At 34.0% G+C, this 18,226-nt stretch overlaps 1 pseudogene; it reads left to right on the top strand.

Annotated features, from left to right (window-relative positions):
• LOC143386500 (cadherin-12-like) overlaps nt 1-18,226 on the top strand; it is a 75,841-nt pseudogene that overhangs the window by 34,969 nt on the left and 22,646 nt on the right.

The following is an 18,226-nucleotide window of genomic DNA, read 5'->3' on the forward strand; positions in this document are numbered from 1 at the left end:
ATATGTAATTATAATATATATATTTATTTAAAGAATATGTGCACTATAAGAATTTGTTTTATATAAAGATATATGGTGATGATCCATAAAAAATTGTATTGTATTATATTATATATATTGTATTGTATATAATATTATATACAATACAATACAGAATGCCACTGGAAGCCTGGTTCTTGAATTGTATTATATTATATATAACATCATATTACATATATATAATTATAATAATATATTTGTCTCTATGCTCTTCCTCCCTCCCTTTCTCTTCCTGCCCCTCATTTCTGACTGCCATAGGTTTTGTGACTTTCTTCTGCTACATCATAAGTTTAGAGCAATGGAGTTGGCCAACTATAAACTGAAGTTTTGAAACTGTGATCCCAAAATAATTTTTTCTACTCTAAATTATTCTTGAGAGTTATTTTGCTCAAAGCAATACACAGCTGACTAATACAATTACCTAGAACATAGGGGTAGATAAATAAATATTGGTTAAATTAATGACTTGATTTCTATATTATAAACTACAACCAAATAGCAAACTATTCATTTATAAATATTTTCTGTATGATGCAAAAATCAAAATGATTAAATATTTTGTTTACAAATATAGAACAATACATGGGAAACTCAGTAATTAATTAATAGGACTTGCTTCTAAGAAACACTGCATATATATTTTTTATGGATCATGACCATATATCATTATATATAACAAATTCTTGTAGTGCATACACTCTTTAAATGATTCTAAGAATATATATATATATATATATATATATATATATATATATATATATATATATAATTAAAATTCACATTGCAAATACAAAGTAAAGAGATAAGGCTGCAGTTCTAAAAAGTATTAAATATTTTATCTTAATAAATATTTTATAAAGTTTTATAGGTACTACTTTTCCTTAAGATCACAGTATCTGAATACTGTGATCTGAATCACAGTATTTTAAAATAAAAAGTGGTCATGAAAACAGAAATAATTCTCTTCTACTAACTGATAAAATATAATACAGGAAAAACTTACTAGAGTCATAAAACCAACTGGACTCTAGAAAAGGAAATATGTTTCAAGTTTACAATAAGAAACAAATAATGTGTTGGTTTCTATGCCATAAACTATTCTTCGTGGATTATTTTATTAAGTTAGGAAGAGCTAACTATTTACAATAGTTGAAACTAATTTCCAGTAAAAGATATATTATGAATTCTTACATCACTTGAAAACCTGCAGAATCAAATGAGAAGAAACAACTCCAAAAATGTTAAATGAAAAACATAAAGATATTGTGTATAAATATTGGTGGACCAAAGAGAAAAAGCAGACAGGACTTGATTTGAAATACTTCAAAGAAACTCAAGGCAAACATGCATTAAAGGGGACACTAATTTAGAAACTGCAGTAACAGCTGAATGTGTTAATCTCTGGGGAGTTTGCCTTATTTGAATTTGTCACAACTATGCTATCCTTAAGATTTAGGACCCTCAAGAGAATTATTTTTCTGAAATTGGTTTTTGTATGAAGTCTACTTGCAAATATGCTGATGGCATATAGCTTTCATTAACTGCATTTATAGAAGCTAAGAACAGATAATCATTTTACACAAAGGGAAAAAAAGAGTGGGGGAGGAAATTAATTTTTCTGAGAAGAGATTGATCAAACTTCCTTTTGCTATGACATTAGAGCATAAGTTCTATAAATATAATATCAAAATCCTCATGTATGTAAGCCCTTAAGAAAAAAAGGCCAACACACACACACACACACACACACACACACACACACACACACCTCTGCTTAGGATAGATTTGGAAAAATGCCCTTTCATATATTCATAAGCATATGCATACTACATTTTATTAATAACATTGCATTGCATATTAGGATACATGTTTTACTTCAAAAATATTAACTTTGTATATTGCATTTAAAGCTTGTTCAATAAAAGTATTGAATCAAGTAGGTTTTCACTTGCACATTTTGGGGGTTATTGTTAAATAGTACCATGTTAGTCAGCTCTTCATCAAAGTCACAGAATACATGAGAAAAATAAACTTAAATGAAAGATGACTTATTTGGGCTTACAATTTCAGTTCACAGATTCTTGGCCAAGATGCTTTTGACTTGTGGCATCTCAGTATCTTATGCAGTGGAAAATTGGGGCATAGAATGTCTGTCCACCTCGGGGTGACCAGAAAACCAAAGAAAAAAAGTCCTGTTCTCACTATCCCTGTCATAGCCTTGCTCCCAATGATGGAGGTAACTTCCTTCCACTACGCTATGTCTCTTAAATGTTCTTTCAGTAATTTGGAATTGGCAATGAAATATGCATATTCTTTTGGTACCTGTGAAAGCAGAAGTCTAGGATGAAGGAAAAGAAGTGGAGTATAAGAAATTATTTTAGTGATAGGGAATGTGATTTTTTTGAACAATAAAAAAGTGGTGCTAAATCATGTCTTCATAATTGTTCAAATGCATTTTAAAACTTATCAGTGATTTGATTTTCATAACTGTGATCTCACCTAATCACCTTGGGTAACCATTGCTTGTAAACTCAGCAGGAACCCGCCCCTGGGAGACAATAAGGTATACTTGTTGTAGACATGCTCTTATCATGTTATTGGTCCTTCTGAATCTTGCTCATATACCATATTTCTAGTTGACAATACAAAATGACAACAACACTCTTACAAGCATGCATTGCTTATTTTGTTTTCACTAGGAAAAAAAAATTCTGTTCCCTCAAACCTTATATCCAAATAAGGATTTATTTATATTGGTAGCAAGCGACTATCAACATATAATGATATCATCATATTTAATTTGTACTAGTTCTGGAATGTGCACATGTCTCACATCACACACAATAGAATAGCTCATATTATTTTACAGAGAGAGAAATCAAGATACCAGAAGATCAAATCATGTCTTCAGAAAGGATGGCAAAAGATTTGAAGAAATACAGCTAGATCCCCAAGTTCTCATTATTATAAGCCTTGGAACAAATAGCCAAAGAATTAGCTTTAATTTACAAAGAAATTTTATATTAGTTTAGTAATACATTCAATTACGCAGTGTCACTGTAATGGAAAGGATGGTGATTTATTTCAGAGGCCAACCTGTTTTGCCTTAGGTAACTCCTCAGGAGTTCTGACCACCCAGGTGAACATGGGATGTATCATGGACCTGAATTGCTATGCTTTCCTTTTGTAGTAGTTCAGGTTACTTGCTTTATCTCCAAGTGCTGAGGGAGCAAACATTTAAAAAACCCTTTCCATTCTCTTTCTTTTCTTTTCTACCTTGTGTGTGTGTGTGTGTGTGTGTGTGTGTGTGTGTGTGTGTTTGTGTGTGTGTGTGTGCAGGGTGATGGTAACAGGGATTGAACTCAGAGGTACTCAACCACTGAGACACATCCCCTGCCCTATTTTGTATTTTATTTAGAGACAGGAGTTGCTTAGTGCCTCACCTTTGCTAAGACTGGCTTTAACTTTGTGCTCCTCTTGCCTCAGCCTCCTGAGCTGCTGGGACTATGGGCGTGTACCACAACACTTGGCTCCATTCATTCTCTCTATAATTTCTTCAGTTGCTTTTGGAGAATAATTATTTTGTCACACTAATTTGAAATTGTGTATGTATGTGTTTGACCTATAATAATTAGTTATTTTAAATGCATAGTAAATAATCATCATATATTTTCCTGAAAAAATACGGTAAAAGTCAATAATCATTAGAAAATTAAAGAAATTAGTCCATGAAATAATCTGTCATAAACCATTCAATGAATTATTAGAATGTGAATAATTTTAGTGTAAATTAACTAAAGAGTACACATGTCTAGTTTTGTAGGAAATCAAGCTTACTTAGAAGAAATAAAAGAAATAAAAAATTCTTTAAAACATAATATAAGCTTTTAAGACACAAATGGTAAATTGCTTTAGATAAAATAGCAAACAGATCCAGACCATTTTGCTGTGGCTCCTAGAGACAGTAAATAAAATTAATGATGACATGAACAAACATACTACTTCAAGGCACTAATATGAAGTAGTTATGATGAAGCTATCTGGAAAGTACTTCAGGATAAGTATGTTTAACACTCATTGATATAAATTAAGAAATTCCATGTCTACCCTCTAGCCTGGATATTGTTAATAAGAGCAGTCAGATGTTCTTATAAAATAATACAGTGCACCCATGTAAGTACAAGGCCCTATGACTGAACAGGGAACTCACTGATAAACTCTAATGAAAGGAACTTCTTATGTACTCAACAAAACAAAATACAAAACTCTTGTTTTGCTATTTTCATTTTTGAGAAACCAACATTAACATCAATTTAAACATGTAGGTTAGACAAAAGAAATAACACAGGAGGATTTTGTAGGAAAGAAGTGATGGATGTCACTCATAAGGACTTGAGGACCCTTCATAGGAACACCACGAGCAAAGGCAAAACATGCATTTAGTGCTGCAGGGAATTCAGAAAATAGCTGGATTGAATTGAGAACCACGGCCCAATGAAGGACGCATAAGATCCAGAGTCAGAAATATTTCTAGGGATGAAATGCCTACATTTATTAAGCACATTCTTTATTTGTATTATCAAACCCTGCTATCTGTATGTTTCAATACATAACAAAGCTGAGAACCTGTGTTTTATATTCAAGACATCAAGTTCAGAACCCAAGCTTAGTATTGGTGTAAACCACATTTTCCACCATTACAGCAAGCTGCTTCAAGGTATCAACAAATTGAACAAATGGTCACATATAATGCTCTGGGAACAGATGATGTTTTTTTAAAGAAAAAAAAATCTTTTTCTGAGAGTATCTAAAGACAAAATACATGGTCCACATAGAACAAGAGAATGGCAGAGTACAGGGGAGTCTGAACACTGACATGCACATGTATCAAAAGATTCATAGTTAGAATACAATGTGTGACTGTTTAAGAAAAAAACAAACAACAAACAACCACAACAACAACAACAAAAACAGGCCTGTCACTTTGGTGCACAACTGTAATCCCAGGTACTCAGGAGGCAGAGGCAGAAGGGTGGCAATTTTAAAGCTATTCTGGACAACTTAGTGAGACTCTGTCTTAACTTAAAAGGAATGAAAATATAGTTCATATAGTTCAATGGTAAAGCATCTCTGGGTTCAATCCTCAATACCAAACAAAAAAAAAGGAAAGTATGAGAAAATTAAAGGAAAATGAATACATAACAAATATAATTTTACGGGCTGGGGATGTGGCTCAAGCGGTTGCGTGCTCGCCTGGCATGTGTGCCGCCCGGGTTCGATCCTCAGCACCACATACAAAGATATTGTGTCCACCGAAAACTAAAAAATAAATATTAAAATTTTCTCTCTCTCTCTAATATATATACATACATATATATATATATATATATATATATATATATATATATATAATTTTATTAACACATTTTATATTTATACCTCTTTAGACACCTATTCTAAGCATATTACTTATATCCAAATGAGATATTTAAACAAAGAAGTGAAACATTTCTGTGTGTGTGTGTGTGTGTGTGTGTGTGTGTGTGTTACTCTCTAATACTCTCTTGAACCCAGGGTGTTTTTGCAACTAAGCTATGTCCCTAGTTCTTTTTATTTTATTTTGATACAAGGTTTCAATGAACTTCCTGGGCTGGCCTGAAACTTACAGTCCTTCTTCCTTAGCCTCCCCTTTCACTGTGTCCCATGTCCCAGCAAGAGTGCCAACTATTTAACCATTCTAACTTTATAATGTGTTTAGTTTGTCATTAAACATCTAAAACAAACAATCAACTATCCAAACTGAGATACAACTTTGAATTTATTAAGAAAAATTTAAAAATAAGGAGAAATATAAGATAAAGAAATAAATAAATGAAAGAAATAAAGATCTCAGTGTTTATATGAACCTTTTTAAACTTATATTTGCCTAAAAAGGTTCATATAAACACTGAGATCTCTAAGAAAAAAGTTTAAAGCTTAATTGTTATTGTTAAGGAAGCAATTACACTCTGAGTGTTGATGTATATGGCTGAAGTTTTCATTAAAATGTTTCTGCAAATAGATTCAATTGACTTTCATTTCATTAGCTGTCCAAACACAAAAGCAACAACAACAACAACAACAACAACAACAAAATATTAGCAACTTAGAGATAAGAATGAAGAGATTTTGATATATAATAATTACCTAAACAAAAGACTGTTTTCTACATTGACCTGAATTATTATTTTTACATTTTATTACCTAAGTATAAGATGTAATAGTTTTAGTATAGGGGCGGGGAAGAGCCTGCTGCCACCGGTTGGAAAGTCCTTGCTGTGCCATGACTGGCTCACGCACATGGCAGCCGCCGTGCCACGCCAATTCATGCACCCTCCAGTAACGAAAAGATTCAGTAATAGCCTTTTGCTGCAACATTTTTCCTGATAATCCTTGCTCCTCTGAACTTTCTTCTTTCTGACTGGAGTTCCTGGACTTCCATCAACACATGCCCTAACTCCTCTTGGTTCCACTGGGGTGCCTTCTTCTCTTAGTAATTTACTTCTCACCCCTTCCATATTTTCGTCACAAAGACAATACAACATTTCAAGACAAAACAAGACACAAACATACTGTATCAATCTTCTCCATTTTCTCGAAATGGCCATTTGTCCTCTCGCCCTATCTGTCTAGGGACGAGCAGATTTGCTCCCTTCCTATCTATGGACGGGCAGCTTTTTTTTTTTCGTCACTTACCCCCGAGTGTCCTGGGGATCCCCATATGGGCCACCATCTGCTGGGGTCCGGCTGCAGCAAAATAACCGGGGGGTGACAAGGGACTTGTGTAGATTGATACAGCAGGAGTGGGAGACGTTTATTGTAGAATAGGAGGGGTATATATACATTCCACACAGCGTATCTTAATTAACATAAACTAGATACAGCAGTCAACCAATAAGGAATCTCCACACTTAATGGCTCTCTGGCGTTACTTCACAAACCACTCCCTCTGGCAAAATGCCAGGCGCCATCTTGACTTGTTTACAGACCCTAACATATTACATTGCATGGAAGAAAGATGTTCACATTTCCAAGATGGGTAGAGTCTCAAATAATGAAATATTTTAAAAATAAAATGCAGGTTAAGTGCAATATAAAGGAAGAAAAGAATTGTAAAAATTGATGAAGATTCCACTTAATGAATGGCCAATGTGGAACTCTGCAGAGGCCTTCCTTGGTAAAACAAATAAACAAATAAAAATTTAAAAAAAATGATCAAACTAAAAAACAATTATTTACTGTCTCTCAAAACTTTTCTAAAGGCTAACAGCACAAGAAGAACTATTTACTCAAGTAAGTAAACAAAAATTTGTGAAAAGCAACAGACTTTGGCAGTGGACCCAAAGCCACTACCTCCCTCCTTATTATGTCCCAGCTACCTTGGTAGAAATGCCTGCCCTGGGTATTTGTGGTTAAAGAGACATGTCTTCCCTCTCTTCAGTAGCCAATCAAGAGATAATGGTTTGCTAGGAGGGTCAGGCTGCCAATATTTCTCATCCCCTCCACCTCCAGGTTTCAGAAGCTAAATTTCTAGTGAGTGTGACTAAGGGACCAGTAGCATCTCTCCTCCAGTCAGTATCACACACAGCTGGAGGTTCTATCCCAGTGAGACTAATAATGTGGGGCCCAAACACCCTGAACAATGAGAGGCAGAACAGGAAGTCCACAGGCTGCTGTCTACACCCAATGCCTAGAGCACTGGCTCAGAGAATTTGCCCAGGCTGAAACAGAGTCCTTGAGAACCCAGAGATCTGAAGCTCTTCTCCAATTACTTGCTTTTATTAAGCCTTAATAGACATATTTCATAATTATTACCATGTTTTATTAGACTTGTGACATAGATACATAAAGGTTGGTGTAAATATGTTCATACCATATTTAATAAAAGCACATAGATATATAGGAGCAATATTTCTAGATAGTACTGGAATTCAGTTAGGGAATTTGAATCTGATAAGGTGTATATGGTCAAACCTCAGAATAGGTATAAGAAAAAATAAATCAATGAAAAAAAGTATAAGGATTTATATTACAATGCAAAATATTCACTCAATGAAAAAGGAAACAGTAGAGAAGGCATAGAGGAAAAAAGAAACAGTAGAGAAAGGAAACAGTAGAGAAGGAATAGAGGAAAAAAGAAACAAAACTTATGGAAAAAAAACTGGCAAATGCAGATTCAATATTAATTCAAAGACCTTATATGTAAAAGGAATAAACAATCTAATCAAAAGGCAGAAAATATAAAACTACATAAAATCTGATGAAACATGATTTGTATGATTATAAATTTCTGGTAGCAAAGTTATCCAATTTGAGTCCTTGGTTCTGTGCAAATGGCCACGCATTTTTTTTCAACATTTTGTAGCAAGTAACTACACTAGGCAACCTTACTTCTTTGGGCCTCACAAATGTTTCAACCCTTTTTTGTATAGATAACACACTTATATTATTTTGCAGTATATCCCATCTTTCCCTCAGTGAATCTGATACTGTGGGACTTCAAAGATCATAGATAGGGGAAGGGCTCAGGGATATTGATCTTGGAGAGCTGAGAAAGTTTCTGCCTATCAGACTGGGCCTGCCACAGAGTGTGGGGCAATATGAAAGTGGGTGAAGTGAAGTCAGTCTGTAAACACAGATTAATTGACCCTGAGAAAACATTTAGTCAGTGACCTTTCGTGGTAAGAGGGTCTCCTTCTGCCGCTTAGCATAGGATTTCAATAAAGTTTAGCTTTTTCATTTCTGTGACTTAAATATCTGATAAAAAACAATTTTATTGGAGGAAAAGATTATTTGAGTACTCACAGTTGCAGGGGTCCTGTTCATAGACAGCCTGTTCTATTCCTTAGGCCTCGAGGTCAGGTAGAACATTATATGAAAGAGTGTGACAGTGGGAAGCAGCTCACATGATGATGAAAAAGAAAAGAGAGAGACTCCGTTTACCAAATACAAAATACATACCCCAAAGACATCCTGTGTCCTCTGTACACACCCTACCTGCCTTTAGTTACCACTTAGCCAATTCCACCAGGGGACTAACTCACTGATTAGGTTCAGACTCTCATAACCTCATCATTTCTTCTCTAAACCTTCTTGCATTGCTTCACACATAATATTTTGGGCGATACCTAATATCTAAACCATAAAAACGTTAAAGCCACTAATTTTGACTTGTAGTTTCCCATAGGCTGGGCATCAGAATTGCCTGAAATTACAGGGAACTCACCTCTGTTTATTTTTACTTTATTCTGAGATTAAGTGTATGAGTAAGTATTTATTTCTGCACTAACCAAATTGTTAACATTAACCCTCAACAATATTGGGACAAATTAGTTGTCTTTGATTTTGGAGAAACATGTTAATATTTAGGATCCAGGGGATATAAAACCTCTAAGGTACTCTCAAATATGTCTGTTAAAACATTAATACATGTGTGTACATGAAGTTAAAAATGAATGTGGAAAGTATTATCAAGTAATATATTGGAGAGGTATTCTAAAATGTTCTTAGAAATGTATGATGAATTTAAATTTAAAAATAACATAAAGTAGCAGTTCTTGTCTGTCACGTTGGAGAGTACCTAATATAAATCATGCACCAAGGTCTACCTACACAAGAACAAATGACTTTTAAACAGGAGGCCAGAGAATGTCTTTTATCATTAAAAACTCCTCAGGGACAGAATTATTTTATTCCTTGACCCCATCACAATTTTTATCCATAAAAATAAAATTTCCAGAAAATTAAACACATAACAATATATACATATAGAGTTAATAAATTTAAAATATTTTCTAAAAACTACCACATTCTTGCACAACATTCATGATACCTAAAATGAATGAATTTTACGGATGAAGTGGGTGAAATTTTTAGCATATAAATTATATCTCAATAAAGTTTATGGAAGGTGAAGTACATTTTAGCAAAGTGGGAACTTACTGGAGCAGTTCCAAAATCGCCCACAGTGTGTACTATTTCCTGAGGAAACCCCTTATAAATGTTTACAGTTCTAATATAAACATATTTGCTTTAAGTATCTGAAATCTTGTTTATATATGTTCTCTTCTTCAGTCCTACCTATTCCCTCAAAACATAACAAGTAATTCTGTCACCCCTGCACGTGTCCATTTCTACCAATTTAAAGTCAGCTAATGTATCTTGTGTCTTCTTTGGGCTGCAAGTGTCCCTTTCCTCATCACTCCTCAAAGCCTGTTGAATCAAGTCTCTTTACAACCCTGCTTACTCTCCGTCTTTTGTCAAGATTTTGAAGATCCAGAAATGCTCACAGTCTCATCCTCTTCAAATACATCCAACAAGTTACTTTTCTAGGGGTTAAATGTAAGCCCCTGTGACCCTGCTCAGCAGTGTTGATCTCCCTTAGCATGTGGTCTACCTACTTAATAGTATGTCTAAGGTCTTCTTTGACCTAAATCACTCATCTTCTCATTATTGTTCCTCTCAAGTATTTTCTATAGCAATTACTAACAATGTATAATTCTCTATACTACTTTCACAGGTCTGATAGTGTGGTTGCATTGCTCTCTAAAATACCATCTTTTCCCTTTCACTTTGGGTTTTTTAGTCTCTTTTTCAAGATCATTTCTCCATATCCTTCTAGTGCCACCAAACATCAGGCACAGGATGTCTTGCCTGAACCATTTGATTTTACACTTAATGCCTTTTCTTGGCTCTCCTATGGTCTTCCCTATCCGTCTATCAGTCATTAAGATCATGTGTTGATATGTGTAACCCCAATTCTTGTTTATTTTACTTAATTTTCATGTTTCAGCTCTAGCAAGGTGTCTACTGCATGATGTACACCCAGCAAATATAATGAGTTGCATGATTGAACATAGTATGCATTGAAAATTCTTTTTAAAATGCTAGCTGATAAACACATTCAGTAGCAATTTTCTTCTTCAATTAGGCATATATTTAGTTGAATAGAAGTGCTTAAAAGGACTATTGTGAGACAATTCTTTCTTGTTCAAAAAAGAACATGCTACAGAGAGAATTAGACTTATTATATCCTCATGCTTCCTGACTTTTAAATGTAACTTAACTTCATTTATATTTTTGAGAGCATTCCTAAAAGATAAGCTATTATATTGAAATCACATGGCTTCAATGCATTCTCACAACTCAAATCAACAGCCATGATATAAAAAGATTAATTGCACGGTTTATACCCTGTTCCATTACATTCAGTAACTTCAGGTGGGAAAATCAATTACTAACAAATATTGACAAGTTTAGTTCATAAATCTCATTTGTACAGGCAAACAAGTTTTGATCTCTGACTGCAGTGACATGAGAACTACAAACTTATCAGAATAATAACAAGCTTGCCAGAATAATAACCTGCTCTTTGGAGATACACTTCCCTTAACTGAATTTTCATGATGAACACAGGATCACTTTTTGTGGCATGGGTATTTTAATGGGCCAGCTGCAATAATGTCACCTGCTCTCAGCCACTGTTATGAACCTATCTTTTGTTCCCCTGCCAGAAACATAATGTTTGTAAATGTTCTGTGCATCACACCATATGATTAGCAGAGCTCTTCCTTATAATATCCCTTGTCAATTTGGTAATAATACAGAGTGATGATCATATGGGGATCATTACTGACTTGTTCAAATATCAGCATAAAACATTGAATCTATGGAAACTTGGACAAATTCTTTCTTGTTTCTATGGTTTCATTTCTATAATTTCATAAGTAAAGTGGGGAGATTGATAATATATTTTTAGAGCTACTCTATGAATTAATGATAATATTTATCAACATCGAGAGAAATATGGCAAGCTTTAAAAATGCTAACTCTTTTTATTATAATTGATAACATACCAGTTCATGTGTTCACCATTTCCTAACGACTTAAGTGAATGAAATTTCTGTTTTGTTATTCATTTTCTTGGATGTTCTACTCCTATTGCTTCACATAAGTCAGCAACATTTATTACCAAATATGTCAGACAATAAAAACGATAAAAAAGACATCATTAGCAAAGGTCACCACTTCTTTTTGAAAGTTGTCCTGACATATAGTATAATAAAACAGCAATGGCTCTTTTATGTTTGTATAAAGACAAATATTTTTGTACAATCACCAAATTGTCAAAGTTTTTCCTTCATTTTCCATTATGTGATTTTTTCCCCTGTCTGCGTTAAAATCAAGATTCTACCTCAGTTCTGGCATAGATTTTTGTTATTGTTTGCAGAAGTCTCCCTCATCCAAAGCCCTTTCACAGCCACTGTTAAGGATTTTTTTTTTTACTGCTCAAAAAAGTTTAGTATTCAGCAGGTTAAGGAAACCCATGGTCAGCTTTAGAATTTCAGTCTCTGCTGAGCTTTCAAGGTGTCAAGACCCTAAAATAATATGAACAGCAGGAGTACTAAATCTTTCATTATTTCCAGTTTCCCCTTGAGCATACTGACTTTGCAATAAAGAAGCTGTCATTTACACTCTTCTTTATTGCAAGGTGGGTAATAGCTACAGGGAGAAAAAAAAGGAACTGTGTCAAGTTAGCCTAACTGCCATTATGATTAATGTGTAACCATTGCACATTTGCATTTACTCTTTTCACATGCAGGTACTTCATAAATTGGAAGAGTGATGGGGACAGCTACTTTACAATAGATGGAACAGAAGGAACCATCGCCACTAATGAATTACTAGACAGAGTATAATTTCTCCGTAATTGCGAGTAAAGTTAGTAAGTATGGCATGGACAGAATCAATGTTATACCACAGTTCTTTGGATTTAACACTTTTAAATGAGTCCCTGCTGAGATGTTTTTTATTTTTGCAATAACAGCTGAGTGGTCTCCCGGGGAAACTCAGAAACCTGTTCCTTTTCCTCCTAGCATAAGTCCAGAGATATTGTGACAGCTGCCAATGAGCCCTGTTTGCAGTATCGCATGAATACCTAGAAAAGCATTTCATTGTGAGGTCTCATCGTTTTCACTCTGTACTCTCAAAAAGTCACCAGAGTGACAGCTTTTCTGCCATGCATGATCCTAAGAGTTTCATAGGCTGGTCAAGAAGAAATAATAATCAAATAAAATTACTCACTCTAAAATATTTTTTGAAATCAAGAAGAGCATTTAAAAAATCTTCTCCCTGTCTCTTTCCTGTAACTAGAATATATTTTTAATAAATGTAACTGTGGAATACACTTTTAAGTGCGATTCTGCAAAGAGCTGCAGAGAATCCCTAGAATTGTTTTTAATTGTTCCTTGTGTTCATTTCTGCTTGGTCCAAAATAGAATCCTGTCAACTGAGCTTAATTGTAGTTCTTATGGTTTAACAGTATAATAGAGAATGTGATAAAAATTTCTTTAAGTAATCAATTAGAGTGGAAATGTGACATTTGACTCTTTTTACTTGGTTGTTTTCAACAGAAATGCATTCCCCTAGTTCTTCTGCTTATGATTTCCTAAAAGTTTTGGAAAATCCCTAAGTATCTTTCATTTCGTTTTCTCATTTGTTTTGTGCATCTGGTGCAAATTTATAACACTTTTGCTGCTAATTTCACCTTTCAGATCAGAGAGAAGCTATGAATAGTTCTGTGGAAAGGTTTTGATCAGTCTCAACTCGGTGGGGGCATAAATGTGGAACAATTTTTTTATCTGTAACAACTGCGGCTCAACATGAACAGTCAGATACCTTACCCCCATGCTTTTAGAATATCGTTAGCCAATTTTACGACTTTCAGGTAACTCTTGATTGCTAAATAACTACTGCATTGTTTGTTTCAATACTTAACTCTTAAAATTTTAACCTGTCATGTGGAAAGTCTAGCTATTCTGAGGCTGCCATAAAAGAGAGATCGCCTGTTGATGCTCAGATTACAACTGGGGCTCAGTTCAGCCTTCCAACACTACATGTCAGTTGATGGTTATGTCAGTCTTGAAACCCCTCATCCAATCTACTTTCTAGATGAATTCCACTTGCTAGATGAATACCACAGTGTACTCCCCATTGCCTTATGAAACTAATATTAACTCATGGAATTGTGAGAAACATGAAAATGTTATTTTTTACTTTCCATGTCAAGGTTGTTTTTTGGTAAAATGGAAATAAATCACTGAAGATTCCAAAGAAACCATAATTTGTATATTTGAGAATGTGGGGATAAGGATATAGACATTCAGGTCTCTTGGGTTGGGAGTGAAGGAAATAAAAATGCATGAATTCCTCTTATCTGTCCCACCACTTTTAGTGTTGAGTTGCACTGATAGTAAAGGTAAATGTTTGAAGGCCAATTATTTTCTTGTGTGATTTGATCCTTTAATGTTGGGGGCTTTTGGAGACATTTGCATAGGAATCAGATACCACCACACAATGGTAAACCTTAAACATTCTTAACTTCCTCTTGATTGTCAAGCAGCCTTCTTGATAACAGTATAATTCTTGATAACAGTATAATTTCTCCATGCCAGTTCCTATCTGCTATGTCCACTGTACCCTACGAAAACTCAAAAACTCTTGCCAAGGTAAATTATAGGCTGTGCTACCACAATGTCTTTTTCTTGTCATTTTTGTTCAGATTGGACCTTCTTGCTCAGCTAGACTCAGACACAGAGTATGAAGTGAACTACTTGAGCGAATGTGCTATTGTAGAGTTGAATACCAGTCAGCTAGTCTTGGTGGACCCTCCACCTGCATTCTCTGTACACTGTTTGCTGTAGTCTCACTTGTGGTGAACATCTTTCTTCCTTTCTGTTCTGTATCTGCTGTACTTGCATAGGTTAATTATTTCCTCTTGATAACTTTCAATGATTAATTTCTATAGAATTTTGAGGACAATTAATTTATGAAAATTATTTTCCTAAACTATTTAATACAAAACCATTGTGAGTAATGCTAAAATCACTTTGAAGTAGGAGTAATAGACCCCTGCCTTACTTCAAGCTAAATGTTTGTGGATAATCCATTGGTAATCTTTACCATACTATAAAAGTTTTCTTTCTCCCAGTAGCTACAAAACCATGGTAATGGTGTGAGAATAGACATAAAAATAATGTCCAGGGCCTCCTTTTAGAGCCTTTAGCTTCAACTGCTTGAAGCAGGGAAGAAAGTATAAACCCTTGTGTGAAAATAAAAGTCTTCAGTCACTGAAAAATTAGATTTCCTAAATTTATAGAACCATATTTGGTTACTTATCTCTATAATTAGTGCACATGCTCTCCCAAATTGTAAGCTGTAGATTTTAGCAAAATGCGAGTAAGGAAATCCTAGTTTATGGATAACAAGTTGTTTCTTAGCCCTAATAGTCAGCACTGGAACTTAGGTATATAAGATACATCTGTACATATGTATCTCATGTGTCTAAGAAATCAATTTCCTCAATAAACTTGCAAGGTATTACTATCTACAGTATAGGAGTAAAGGAATTCAAATTGTTTATAGCACTGTGTCACACAGCTAATGATGACAAACCTAAGATTAGAGCCCTGGACTCTTTACCAAAGTAGATTTTGTGGATTGGGTACCAACAGTTGTATAGCCATGCTTATTCATGAGAGTTACGTGGGTTATATATACTCCTCTCTCTCTCTCTCTCTCTCTCTCTCTCTCTCTCTCTCTCTCTCTCTCTTTCTCTCTCTCTCACACACACACACACACACACACACACAATATGAGAGTGATGCCAAATTAATATTCCTAAAACAGACTGACCATCAATTCCATTTTGAGGAATTCAGTATCTGTTCAAAGACGATTGAATGTATATTAGACCCATCAAAGAAGTCTTCTAGGACAAAATAAAGATGCCAAAATATCATCACATGATAATTAGAGATTCCATAATAAAAGCTAATTTTGAGTCTTTATTTTTTGCAAATGAACTTTTAAAGTAAACATGATTCATATTCCAATTCCTTAAGCTGACTTCGTTGATCAAGCTATCCCACTGATCAGATATTATTATCATAGTGAATGGATGAGAAATAAATACCCAATACTTGCTCTTGCATGAAGAATGAAATTGTTTAAGTAGACCAAACTGCAGGTTGAACTAGTATATGTTTTGACCTGACTCTTCTATTAAAACCTCTCAGGTTAAGTGAAATGGTACAATGACAGAACAACTTTAAATTAATTAAAAATCAATCATTTATCAGTGTTGCTATAGTCAGAGGTCCAAATAATTCTCAAGAATTTTAAAAGAGAGGGAAGCTTCAAAATTTCACCTCATTCAAATTATCAGAAAATTTCAAAAGGCCAATGTATCTAAATATTTTGGTGTTAATGTAACAAATGCCCTTAGTTAAAGAGGGTAAGTGACCATGACACTGAAGTCCTATAATTTATTTCATATTTATAATATATACAAATTACATAAGAGACAATTTTCTTCTTATTGATATTCAAATAATAACATGGATTGGTTTTATTTATTATGAAATAAGTAAAAAAAAAGTCAATGAACTCTTTTCCTAAATGCTATTTTTGTGAAATTTCATATATTTGTGTAAGTTCATGAGTTGAAATTTAATTGTTTGGTAATCAATTTTTAAGGTGTCTGCATGAAGATATTTTTATGTTAGAACTTATTTTACTTAATATAGAACATGTGATATGATTTTCATATGTACAGAAAAATCAAGTTATAAGATTTTTTACTATAATTCAAGCTCAACATGAATTATGCATTTATTTTATTTACTATATTAAGAACCATTTGTGCAAACATCATTATAAATAATGTCAATTCTTAAGGACATTGCAGTGAAAGTATAGATAGAAATTAACCAAATTAATGAATTAAAATAAGTTATAATTGTTAAAATTGTGTTTAATTCCATAAAATTCATATTTAAGTAAACACTAGAAAGAAGTTGCAAAGGGTTGACTGACCACTATGTGGTTTTAAAGTGATGAAAGATTTAAGTAAAAATAAATGACCTTTAGACAGAATATTCTTTTTTAAAACATTTTTTAGATGTAGATGGACACAATACCTTTATTTTATTTATTTATTTTTATGTGGTGCTGAAGATTGAACCCAGTGCCTCATATGTCCTCTACCATTGAGCCCCAGCCCCTGGCAGAATATTCTGAAATGATTCTCTGTATGCCAAAAAACTAGCTATGAAATTATATTCTCAGACAAGGTGAAGTAATAATAAAATAGTTAAACTATTCTAATACTTGTGTACCCATTAACTCATATGGTCCCCTTTGATAATACTTCAAGGTTAGTATTACTATCCATGGTGTAGGAGTGAAGAAATCAATGCTTTGAGACATTTCTTCGTAGCCCAGCACCACACAGCTAAAGAGAACAAACCTGGGTTTGGACCCTTTGACTCTCCAAAATACATTTTGGGATGTGTATCCACTAACTTCTGCTTCCTTCCTTTATTTTAAATGAGTAATAACAATAGTCATGGTAATTTTCAAATGCATTTTGAATAAAAAATATGGTACAGATGTTCTGTAAATGGGCTGGCTATGCTACAAAAACAAACCAGTAACACTTTTTCCAAAAATAGATGGACATGAGACTGGGAATTATATTTACACATTAAGAGAGGAAGATTTGAAATGTGTTCTCAAGCACATCACTGCTGTTTGTCAGCAGGTTCCCAGTCTTTGCAGAGGAAGCCTATGAGAAAGTAGAAAAAAGACCTCTCCTTAAAGGTGTGGTGTTATTTAACTTTGGGATATTAGATAATTATGCTATGTTACGAATTGCATCAGAATTCGGTCACATAGAACACCAACATTTATTATCTCATTTATTCATTCATGGGTGAAATGAGTCCTCTAAATGTTCTCTCATTAGACCTTAATTAAGTTCACTCCATAGGTGATATTAAGATTCAGTTTCTTGTAGGATGATGGACTTGAGACTTAGAATCTCAGAGGCTGTTGTTCCCAGGATGTTCTCAGTTTCCTGTAAATGAGAGCTTCTAGGGCAGTTTACAACTCTCAGTCAGTGCGATCAAAATAAACACAGGAGACAGAGAATGTGTGAAAGATCAAAATTAATCCTTTTTGTAATTTTTTTTAGACATTGATGGGCCTTTATTTTGTTTTTTATTTATATGCAGTGCTGAGAATCGAACTCAGTGCCTCACATATACTGGGTAAGCGCTCTACCACTGAGCCTCAACCTGAACTCCAT

This window comes from Callospermophilus lateralis, unplaced genomic scaffold (assembly GCF_048772815.1).
Source record: "Callospermophilus lateralis isolate mCalLat2 unplaced genomic scaffold, mCalLat2.hap1 Scaffold_116, whole genome shotgun sequence".
NCBI classification, from domain to species: Eukaryota; Metazoa; Chordata; class Mammalia; order Rodentia; family Sciuridae; genus Callospermophilus; species Callospermophilus lateralis.